Below are 11,883 nucleotides of genomic sequence, written 5' to 3'. Positions count from 1 at the left end.
AGGGACTGCATTTTACCACCACCATTCAAGAATGGTGCAATGCTCATTTCCTGTCAGTGTTCCTTTAAAATTTGGGTGGTTGTCATGGAAAAAAAAAAAAATTGCATCCAGACAGAGGTCACATATGAAGGATTGGGTTTGTATCAGGATTCAGATCCACATGTTGAGGTGGTAAAATCATTCGATTCCATGTGTTTCTTTTGCTGTTAACTCATTAGGGAAAAGATATAAATAACTGGCAAAATATCTGAATTGAGCTGCCTATGTAAACACAGCCTCATTTATCAGCCATGTGTACATTTCTTACTAAATTCTGGCGTATTCTTGGATATGCATGCACAACAAATGTGACTCACCACCTGGATTCGGTCTTATGTAGCAAAATTTGAAATGGTGTTTTTTACATTGGATAAACGTAGAGACTTAGAGGTACAAAATTGTATATCATAATGCATTGTTGAGGAACAATGGGAAAGTAATTCTGCTTTGAAAGTTGATAAACTTGTAAACACACTTTTGAGAAAATGGCCTTTGAATGGGTTGGTATCTAATGAAGAGCTCGTTGTCTACACCCATTCAGCATCGTTCACACCCTCTTAAGCTTTAGCCCCACCCATCTTGTTTCGCCCTCGGAGCATTTAGAGCGCACGCTCTGGCCGATGAGTTGTTTAACTATGGATAACATGAAAATAGCCTAACCAGCTCTGCAGGAAACATTTTCATTACAATTCTTTGCAGACGTTTACTGACACTGGCCATATTCAACTCGTGATGTACACTGTAGCTTAAGACATGTAGCTAGCTAAGTAAACAATGAACCTAGCTAGGCAAACAACATGTAAGATCACACACGTCACGTCAGCTAACGAGCCAGCCGGCTAACATTAGCTAGTTAAACAACAATGAACATAGTGGCAAATCGTGTCGTTACTACACTGTAGGAATTTGCTGGGAGCTACCCATCCAGGTTCAATGTTAGCTAGCTAATATTAGGATCTAACTAGCGAAGCAAACAGCTGTAGGATACGAATAACACTGTCAGCTAGGGAGCCAGCTAACGCTAGCTAGTAAAACAACAATGAACATTCTGCCAAATCATGTCGTTACTACACTGCATGAATATGCTGGGAGCTGACCATCCAGGTTCAATGATCGGACGAAACCTACACTCATGTTTTCATTGATAAATCAGAGCCATACTACAACCCTGCCTGGAAAAGGGCAATTCAAATGTGCTGACTCTGATTTTTCACTTTAAAATGTATGCCAAACAAAAAACATTACATTTCAAAGTTGAACAAGGCATACAACTTAATGCACAATTACTAAGTACAGTGCCTTGCAAAAGCATTCATCCCCCTTGGGATAACATCTGGTGCAACCAATTACCTTCAGAAGTCACGATTAGTTAACTTACGTCCACCTGTGTCACATGATCTCAGTATACACTATCGTTCAAAAGTTTGGGGTCATTTAGAAATGTCTTTGTTTTTTAAAGAAAATCTATTTTTTGGGGGCTATTTAAAAAAATATTTTTTATTTATTTCACCTTTATTTAACCAGGTAGGCTAGTTGAGAACAAGTTCTCATTTGCAACTGCGACCTGGCCAAGATAAAGCATAGCAGTGTGAACAGACAACAACACAGAGTTACACATGGAGTAAACAATAAACAAGTCAATAACATGGTAGGAAAAAGAGAATCTATATACAATGTGTGCAAAAGGCTTGAGGTAGGCAATAAATCGAATAATTACAATTTAGCAGATTAACACTGGAGTGATAAATCATCAGATGATCATGTGCAAGAAGAGATACTGGTGTGCAAAAGAGCAGAAAAGTAAATAAATAAAAGCAGTATGGGGGTGAGGTAGGTAAATTGGGTGGGTAGTTTACAGATGGACTATGTACAGCTGCAGCGATCGGTTAGCTGCTCGGATAGCAGATTTTTAAAGTTGTTGAGGGAGATAAAAGTCTCCAACTTCAGAGATTTTTGCAATTCGTTCCAGTCGCAGGCAGCAGAGAACTGGAAGGAAAGGCGTCCAAATGAGGTTTTGGCTTTAGGGATGATCAGTGAGATACACCTGCTGGAGCGCGTGCTACGGGTGGGTGTAGCCATCGTGACCAGTGAACTGAGATAAGGCGGCACTTTACCTAGCATAGCCTTGTAGATGACCTGGAGCCAGTGGGTCTGACGACGAACATGTAGCGAGGGCCAGCCGACTAGGGCATACAGGTCGCAGTGGTGGGTCGTATAAGGTGCTTTAGTAACAAAACGGATGGCACTGTGATAAACTGCATCCAGTTTGCTGAGTAGAGTATTGGAAGCTATTTTGTAGATGACATCGCCGAAGTCGAGGATCGGTAGGATAGTCAGTTTTACTAGGGTAAGTTTGGCGGCGTGAGTGAAGGAGGCTTTGTTCCGGAATAGAAAGCCGACTCTAGATTTGATTTTGGATTGGAGATGTTTGATATGAGTCTGGAAGGAGAGTTTGCAGTCTAGCCAGACACCTAGGTACTTATAGATGTCCACATATTCTAGGTCGGAACCGTCCAGGGTGGTGATGCTAGTCGGGCGTGCGGGTGCAGGCAGCGAACGGTTGAAAAGCATGCATTTGGTTTTACTAGCATTTAAGAGCAGTTGGAGGCCACGGAAGGAGTGTTGTATGGCATTGAAGCTCGTTTGGAGGTTAGATAGCACAGTGTCCAGGGAAGGGCCGGAAGTATACAGAATGGTGTCGTCTGCGTAGAGGTGGATCAGGGAATCGCCCGCAGCAAGAGCAACATCATTGATGTATACAGAGAAAAGAGTCGGCCCGAGAATTGAACCCTGTGGTACCCCCATAGAGACTGCAAGAGGACCGGACAACATGCCCTCCGATTTGACACACTGAACTCTGTCTGCAAAGTAGTTGGTGAATCAGGCAAGGCAGTCATTAGAAAAACCGAGGCTACTGAGTCTGCCGATAAGAATATGGTGATTGACAGAGTCGAAAGCCTTGGCCAGGTCGATGAAGACGGCTACACAGTAATGTCTTTTATCGATGGCGGTTATGATATCGTTTAGTACCTTGAGCGTGGCTGAGGTGCACCCGTGACCGGCTCGGAAACCGGATTGCACAGCGGAGAAGGTACGGTGGGATTCGAGATGGTCAGTGATCTGTTTGTTGACTTGGCTTTCGAAGACCTTAGCTAGGCAGGGCAGGATGGATATAGGTCTGTAACAGTTTGGGTCCAGGGTGTCTCCCCCTTTGAAGAGGGGAATGACAGCGGCAGCTTTCCAATCCTTGGGGATCTCAGATGATACGAAGGAGAGGTTGAACAGGCTGGTAATAGGGGGTGCGACAATGGCGGCGGACAGTTTCAGAAATAGGAGGTCCAGATTGTCAAGCCCAGCTGATTTGTATGGGTCCAGATTTTCCAGCTCTTTCAGAACATCTGCTATCTGGATATGGGTAAAGGAGAAGCTGGGGAGGCTTGGGCGAGTAGCAGCGGGCCGGGCGGGGCTGCTGGCCAAGGTTGGAGTCGCCAGGTGGAAGGCATGGCCAGCCATTGAGAAATGTTTGTTGAAGTTTTCGATTATCACGGACTTATCAGTGGTGACCGTTTTATCTAGCCTCAGTGCAGTGGGCAGCTGGGAGGAGGTGCTCTTGTTTTCCATGGACTTTACAGTATCCCAGAACTTTTTGGAGTTAGAGCTACAGGATGCAAATTTCTGCTTGAAAAAGCTGGCCTTTGCTTTCCTCACTGACTGCGTGTATTGGTTCCTGACTTCCCTGAACAGTTGCATATCACGGGGGCTCTTCGATGCTATCGCAGTTCGCCACAGGATGTTTTTGTGCTGGTCGAGGGCAGTCAGGTCTGGAGTGAACCAAGGGCTATATCTGTTCTTGGTTCTGTATTTTTTGAACGGAGCATGCTTGTCTAATATGGTGAGGAAGTAACTTTTAAAGAATGACCAGGCATCCTCAACTGACGGGATGAGGTCAATATCCTTCCAGGGTACCCGGGCCAGGTCGATTAGAAAGGCCTGCTCGCAGAAGTGTTTCAGGGAGCGTTTGACAGTGATGAGGGGTGGTCGTTTGACCGTGGACCCGTGGCGGATACAGGCAATGAGGCAGTGATCGCTGAGATCTTGATTGAAGACAGCAGAGGTGTATTTGGAGGGCAAGTTGGTCAGGATAATGTCTATTAGGGTGCCCATGTTTACGGATTTAGGGTTGTACCTGGTGGGTTCCTTGATGATTTGTGTGAGATTGAGGGCATCAAGCTTAGATTGTAGGACTGCCGGGGTGTTAAGCATATCCCAGTTTAGGTCACCTAACAGAACAAACTCTGAAGCTAGATGGGGAGCGATCAATTCACAGATGGTGTCCAGGGCACAGCTGGGAGCTGAGGGGGGTCGGTAGCAGGCGGCAACAGTGAGAGACTTATTTCTGGAGAGATTAATTTTTAAAATTAGAAGTTCGAACTGTTTGGGCATAGACTTGGAAAGTATGACAGAACTTTGCAGGCTATCTCTGCAGTAGATTGCAACTCCTCCCCCTTTGGCAGTTCTATCTTGACGGAAAGTGTTATAGTTGGGTATGGAAATCTCAGAGTTTTTGGTGGCCTTCCTAAGCCAGGATTCAGACACGGCAAGGACATCAGGGTTGGCAGAGTGTGCTAAAGCGGTGAGTAAGGCAAACTTAGGGACGAGGCTTCTGATGTTGACATGCATGAGGCCAAGGCTTTTTCGATCACAGAAGTCAACAAATGAGGGTGACTGGGGACATGCAGGGCCTGGGTTTACCTCCACATCACCCGAGGAACAGAAGAGCAGTAGGATGAGGGTGCTGCTAAAGGCTATCAAAACTGGTCGCCTAGAGCGTTGGGGACAAGTATAACATCAAATTGATCAGAAATACAGTGTAGACATTGTTAATGTTTTAAATGACCATTGTAGCATAAACGGCAGTTTTTTTATGGAATATCTATATAGGCCCATTATCACTAACCCATCACTCCTGTGTTCTAATGGCATGTTGTGTTAGTTAATCCAAGTTTATCATTGTAACGGTTTTCGTCGTCTGAAGAAGAGTAGTCGGACCAAAGCGCAGCGAGGTAAGTGTTCATTCATTTTTTATTACAACACTATAACAAAATAACAAGAGAATAAATGAAACCGAAACAGTCCAGTAAGGTTCAAAATACTAAACAGAAAAAGCTACCTAAGTATGATTCTCAATCAGAGACAACGATAGACAGCTGCCTCTGATTGAGAACCACACCCGGCCAAACACAAAGAAATAAAAAACATAGAAAATTAACATAGAATGCCCACCCAAATCACACCCTGACCAAACCAAAATAGAGACATAAATAGCTCTCTACGATCAGGGCGTGACAATCATTTTAAAAGGCTAATTGATCATTAGAAAACCCTTTTGCAGTTATGTTAGCACAGCTGAAAACTGTTGTTCTGATTAAAGAAGCAATTAAACTGGTCTTCTTTAGACTAGTTGAGTATCTGGAGCATCAGCATTTGTGAGTTTGATTACAAGCTCAAAATGGTCTGAAACAAAGACTTTCTTCTGAAACTTGTCAGTCAATTCTTTTTCAGTTTACATACACTTAAGTCGGAGTCATTAAAACTCGTTTTTCAACCACTCCACAAATTTCTTGTTAACAAACTATAGTTTTGGCAAGTCGATTAGGACATCTACTTTGTGCATGACAGAAGTAATTTTTCCAATAATTGTTTACAGACAGATTATTTCACTGTATCACAATTCCAGTGGGCAGAAGTGTACATACAGTAAGTTGACTGTGCCTTTAAACAGCTTGTAAAATTCCAGAAAAATTATGTTATGGCTTTAGAAGCTTCTGAAAGGCTAATTGACATAATTTTGAGTCAATTGGATGTGTAGCTGTGGATGTATTTCAAGGCCTACCTTCAAACGCAGTGCCTCTTTTCTTGACATCATGGGAAAATCAAAAGAAAAATTGTAGACCTCCACAAGTCTGGTTCGTCCTTGGGAGCAATTTCCAAATGCCTGAAGGAAACACGTTCATCTGTACAAACAATAGTACGCAAGTATAAACACTATGGGACCATGCAACTGTCATACCGCTCAGGAAGGAGACACATTTTGACTCATAGAGATCAACGTACTTTGGTGCGAAAAGTGTAAATCAATCCCAGAACAACAACAAAGGACCTTGTGAAGAGGCTGGAGGAAACAGGTACAAAAGTATCTATATCCAAAGTAAAACGAGTCCTATATTGACATAACCTGAAAGGCCGCTCAGCAAGGAAGAAGCCACTGTTCCAAAACCGCCATAAAAAAGAAAGACTAAGGTTTGCAACAGCACATGGGGACAAACATCATACTTTTTGGAGAAATGTCCTCTGGTCTGATGAAACAAAAATAGAACAGTTGGCCATCGTTATGTTTGGAGGAAAAAGCACAAATCTTGCAAGCCAAAGAACACCATCCCAACCGTGAAGCACGGGGAGGCAGCATCATGTTGTGGGGGTGCTTTGCTGCAGGAGGGTCTGGTACACTTCACAAAATAGATGGCATCATGAGGCGGGAAAATTATGTGGATATATTGAAGCAACAATCTTCAAGACATCAGTCAGGAAGTTAAAGCTTGGTCGCAAATGGGTCTTCCAAATGAACAATGACCCCAAGCATAATTCCAAAGTTGTGGCAAAATGGCTTAAGGACAACAAAGTTAAGGAATTGGAGTGACCATCACAAAGCACTGACCTCAATCCTATAGAAAATTGTGCGAGCAAGGAGGCCTACAAACCTGACTCAGTTACACCAGCTCTGTCAGGAGGAACGGACCAGAATTCAGACAATTTATTGTGGGTAGCTTGTGGAAGGCTACCCGAAAAGTTTGACCCAAAGTTAACAAGTTAAAGGCAATACTAGCAAATACTAATTGAGTGTATATAAACTTCTGACCCACTCGGAATGTGATGGAGAAATAAAAGCTTAAATAAATAATTCTCTATTATTCTGCCATTTTGCATTCTTAAAATATAGTTGTGATTCTAACTGACCTAAAACAGGGATTTTTACTGGGATGTCAAGGATTGTGAAAAACTGAGTTTAAATGTATTTGGCTTAGGTGTATGTACATTTCTGACATTATCCCATTCTCTAAACTGTTTAGGTAGGATTTCTATAAGCAGTGACTGGAACAAATACAGTAACCTTGGCATGATGTTCATTGTTGTTTCAATTCTACTACTAAGATTCCACCTGTCCAGGTCATCATATATTTTCTTGTTGATGTGATCGTAATTCATGTCACAAAGTTTGGGTTTATCTTTTGGTAAATTTACTCCAAAGTTATTTAATGGATGAAGAGGTCCACTGGAAGTTATACCTGCTCTTGAGCTCTTCCTGTGGGGTATAATTATATACTAGGGCTTGGGTCTTGTGTACGTTAAGCACATACCCTGAATATGTTCCAAATGTTTGTAAAACATCCATCAATCTAGGTACGCCTGAGCCTGGGTCTTTAAGGAATAACAGAACATCATCAGCATACATGCATATCTTATGTTCACTACATCTTATTGTTATTCCCTCTAAAGATGGGTCCTGTTTAATTGCCTGTGCTAATGGCACGATGTACAAGGAGAAGATCGTGGCTGAAAGATTACAGCCTTGTCTTGCCCCTCGCTCTAATTTTATTGTTTGTGACAGTTGGACACGAATACATTGTTTTGATGCACTGTATCACTTTTCTGTTGAAGCCAAATCTTTCAATGACTTGGAATAGATAATCCCATCCCACTGAATCAAACACTTTTTCAGCATCTACAGTCGTGGCCAAAAGTTTTGAGAATGACACAAATATAAATGTTCACAAAGTTTGCTGCGTCAGTGTCTTTAGATATTTTTGTCAGATGTTACTATGGAATACTGAAGTATAATTACAAGCATTTCATAAGTGTCAAAGGCTTTTATTGACAATTACATGAAGTTGATGCAAAGAGTCAATATTTGCAGTGTTGACCCTTCTTTTTCAAGACCTCTGCAATCCGCCCTGGCATGCTGTCAATTAACTTCTGGGCCACATCCTGACTGATTGCAGCCCATTCTTGCATAATCAATGCTTGGAGTTTTCAGAATTTGTGGGGTTTTGTTTGTCCACCCACCTCTTGAGGATTGACCACAAGTTCTCAATGGGATTAAGGTCTGGGGAGTTTCCTGGCCATGGACCCAAAATATCGATGTTTTGTTCCCCTAGCAACCCCACACATGAATGGTCTCAGGATGCAATACTGTTGGCATGACACAGGACTGATGGTAACGCTCACCTTCTCTTCTCCAGACAAGCTTTTTTCCGGATGCCCCAAACAATCGGAAAGGGGATTCATCAGAGAAAATGACTTTACCCCAGTCCTCAGCAGTCCAATCCCTGTACCTTTTGCAGAATATCAGTCTGTCCCTGATGTTTTTCCTATAGAGAAGTGGCTTCTCTGCTGCCCTTCTTGACACCAGGCCATCCTCCAAAAGTCTTTGCCTCACTGTGCGTGCAGATGCACTCACACCTGCCTGCTGCCCGCAGCTGAATCAACTTTTTGTGCAACGCAATGATGACGGCACGTGTTTCCTTGCAGGTAACCATGCTTGACAGAGGAAGAACAATGATTCCAAGCACCACTCTCCTTTTGAAGCTTCCAGTCTGTTACTCGAACTCAATCAGCATGACAGAGTGATCTCCAGCCTTTTCTTCGGCAACACTCATACCTGTGTTAACGAGAGAATCACTGACATGTCAGCTGGTCCTTTTGTGGCAGGGCTGAAATGCAGTGGAAAGGTTTTTTGGGGATTCAGTTAATTTGCATGGCAAAGACGGACTTTAATTGCAATTCATATAATCACTCTTCATAACATTCTGGAGTATATGCAAATTGCCATCATACAAACTGAGGCAGCAGACTCAGTTTGTGAAAATTAATATTTGTGTCATTCTCAAAACCTTTGTCCTCGACTGTATGTCCATTACATGAAATCCAAATAAAAATCCATTTAAATTACAGGTTGTAATGCAACAAAATAAGAAAAATGCCAAGGAGGATGAATCATTTTGCAAGGCACTGTAGCTAGTATCGTGTTATTTTCTAGATGGTAAATTGACTAATTTGGCAGGCAATTTTGGGCGCTCAACTTTTGGTGTACAACTTTTGGTAAGCAGTGCAATTATATTGACTTCATTGGGCGGATCATTTTTGGCGCTTAAACTTTGGCAGACAACTTTTGGTATGCAATGCCAAGACATTGACCAACAGGACCGTCAGCATTAAAATCTTTAGCTGATGTTAGAAATGTGACTGGCTGGCTCCCATGTCTCAATCGCGTCAATGTGTAGATATGATTTTGGAGCAGGTCACAGTCACAAGTTAACTGCTGAATACGGTTGCTAGCTAGAAAAGAGAGGCTATGATGCTTTGGCTAAATTATCTGGTAAAAAAATGTTGCAGGCAGTGCAGGCGTGTAATGCTACTAGTATACAGGTAGCAACATTATGAGCGGGGGGGGGGGGGGGGGGTGTTTATTGTTGGACAAAAAAAACTGTAAAAACACCAGGAAATCAGCTCTAAATGATTCAAATGTTGGAAATCTGTTCGCAAGTATTCCCACGCATAACAGAGAGACATATGATCGTACACAAATGTAAACAAGGTTTGAAATTCTAATGATTTAGTTAAATATTATATCTGCCTGGGCTTCTTGTGGGCAATTTGCTACGAGAAAGAATTGGCCCGTGACTGAATATAATTGTTGATTCCTGGATTAGAGAATAGAGAGAGAATTGACATCATGAATGCAACTGACTTGTGTCAACAACGTGACCTATACAGTATCTATGCGTCAATCTCATTGAATGCAATGTATTCACCTAGTCATCATGTCTCTGAGGCTTGTCTCTAGGCGTCAATATTGTGACACTAATCTTCCCCCACCCACTGAATGCAATGTAAGCTTCATGTTCTTTGTTTGCTATCTTTTGGGGAAAAAGTACCAGATTGAACCTTTTCTGCTGATACCAGGCTGCCATTTTGTGTGGCAGAGAGCAGATCCAAAACAGATGGCTGATGTCTGTGGTGGTGATGGCTCGACTGGTTTTGGGAACTGTGAAATGGGCACAGAGGAGGTGAAATGTGCAGTCACTAGCAGACCAGATATTTTCCGTATTCATTTCACATCACTAAAGTGTGAGAGACACATGGCACTCTCCACATTGCTGGGCCTAGCCTGGATTAATCTATTTCACGTTCAATCACCTGTACTAATTAGACTTCATTTGTTAATGTAATCAATCCATTATCAGGTCACTAAAATACTTAACAAAGTGCTGGAATGGTAAAATGCAGCTTTCACTACAGAGTTCCTGAAAAGAAAGTGCGTGACGGTGAAAGACGGTGTGCATTGTTAGCTGCAGTTTTTCTAGCCACTAGCCCAGGGGTTGCGAACCCAAACAAGCAGTTAAAGAGCTACATGCGTCTCCAGAGCCACACATTGCAGTCCCCTGCCCTAGACCCTAGCCCATCTCACTAGCTCCTGCAATTAGGCTCCATCATAGGGGCCGACATTCCTTTCTGCGTAATAGTCACAGCAAGCAACAGAGTGGTACAAGCCACCGACTCGAGGGACATGCGCAAATGAGAGACAGCTGTTCAAGCATCTGGTCCATGACTGCAGGAGAACCTTAAAATGACAAAAAGTTGAAAATAAAACTGAAAGTAGCAAACTTTATCAGACTTAGGACACTTGGAACTAAAAATGAACAAACGAGCACATATACAAGACAAGTCTAGAGTTGAATTGCAGCTGATCTGCCACACTTAATAAGCAGTGAAAATGAGGGCCAGTAGCACAATCAATGACATTGGAAAACAAGCTTATTTTAATTGATTGAAAAAGTGAAAGTATTATATGCCGTCTTTCTACTCCATCATACAAAATGAAAAATGTGACATCCCTTAAAGTAGAAATTCATCTCTTACTTATAGCTGCAATCGTCAATCTATCAATCTATTGTTCATTGATCGAACAACTGAATGCTGCACTTCTAAGCCAGAGAAAGAACAGTATTCTATTGCACTGTTTTATATCCACAAAAAGTGAATTTCTCTAATTTTGTGCACAAATTAGTTTAATTCACTATTAGTGAGCATTTCTCCTTTGCCAAGGCAATCCATCCACCAGACAGGTGTGGAATATCGAGAAACGGATTATATATCATGATCATTACACAGGTGCAACTTGTGCTGGGGACAATAAAAGGCCAATCTAAAAATGTACAGTTTTATCACACAACACAATGCAACACATATCTCAAGTTTTGAGGGAGCGTGCAATTGGCATGCTGACTGCAGGAATGTCCACCAGAGCTGTTGCCAGAGAATTTGATCCCCCATTTCTCTACCATAAGCTGCCTCCAATGTTGTTTTAGAGAATTTGGCAGTATGTCCAACCAGCCTTACAACCGCAGACCACGTGTAACCATGCCAGCCCAGCACTTCCACATCCGGCTTCTCCACCTGCGGGATCTTCTGAGACCAGCCACCCGGACGGCTGATGAAGCTGAGGAGTATTTATGTCTGTAATAAAAACTCATTGTGATTGGCTGGGCCTGGCTCCCCAGCGGGTGGCCCATGCCCAGTCCTGTGAAATCCATAGATTAGGGCCTAATGAAATTATATAAATTAACTGATTTCCTTATATGAACTGTAACTCAGTAAAATCATTGAAATTGTTGCATGTTGCGTTTAAATTTTTGTTCAGTATATAAGCTTGACGCCCATTCAAAAACAACCCATTACTTGAACCAAGAAGTAGATGGGGACTTTCATAAGGTATATACTAGAAAA

The sequence above is a fragment of the Salvelinus fontinalis genome, chromosome 37 (assembly GCF_029448725.1).
Source record: "Salvelinus fontinalis isolate EN_2023a chromosome 37, ASM2944872v1, whole genome shotgun sequence".
Classification (NCBI taxonomy): Eukaryota; Metazoa; Chordata; class Actinopteri; order Salmoniformes; family Salmonidae; genus Salvelinus; species Salvelinus fontinalis.
The sequence above is the reverse complement of the archived record's forward strand: the minus strand, read 5'-3'. Positions refer to the sequence as shown.